Genomic DNA, 466 nt, shown 5'->3' with positions numbered 1-466 from the left:
GGGGGTACCCGGGCCGGCTCCGGCTCCGGCTCCTGGCAGGGGCTCTGCCAAGGGAAGGGGCCGGGAGCACAGCCCCCGGTGCAGGGCACCCCCGCTCCCGGGTCAGGGAGGTGCCCCGACGGCTCCCGACGGCCGCTGGCTCGGGACAGCGCTGCCGGTGCGCGCAGGGCAGAGGTGCCGCTGGGCAGCGAGCGCACCCGCGGGCCGGGTCCCAGCCCCGGGCTGCCGCCCGCCGACAGACAGGCCGGTGCTGCAAACGACTCGGGCTACACGCCGAGGACTTGTTTAAATTTTTTTTTCCTAAGGAAAACAGTGGCTGCCCGTCGATCTGGCATCTGATTCCGCTGGTGTTTCTTGGTGACTAAATCATCACCTACTTCACTCAGATTTATTGGGGTGGGAACTTTTTTGTTTTGTTTTTAATGTACCAGTCAGGAAATGCCAAGGCTTAACAAACAGGCGTAGG

The sequence above is a fragment of the Aptenodytes forsteri genome, unplaced genomic scaffold, assembly GCF_000699145.1.
Source record: "Aptenodytes forsteri isolate BGI_AS27 unplaced genomic scaffold, ASM69914v1 Scaffold208, whole genome shotgun sequence".
In the NCBI taxonomy this organism is placed as follows: domain Eukaryota; kingdom Metazoa; phylum Chordata; class Aves; order Sphenisciformes; family Spheniscidae; genus Aptenodytes; species Aptenodytes forsteri.
Note: the sequence above shows the minus strand (reverse complement) of the source record.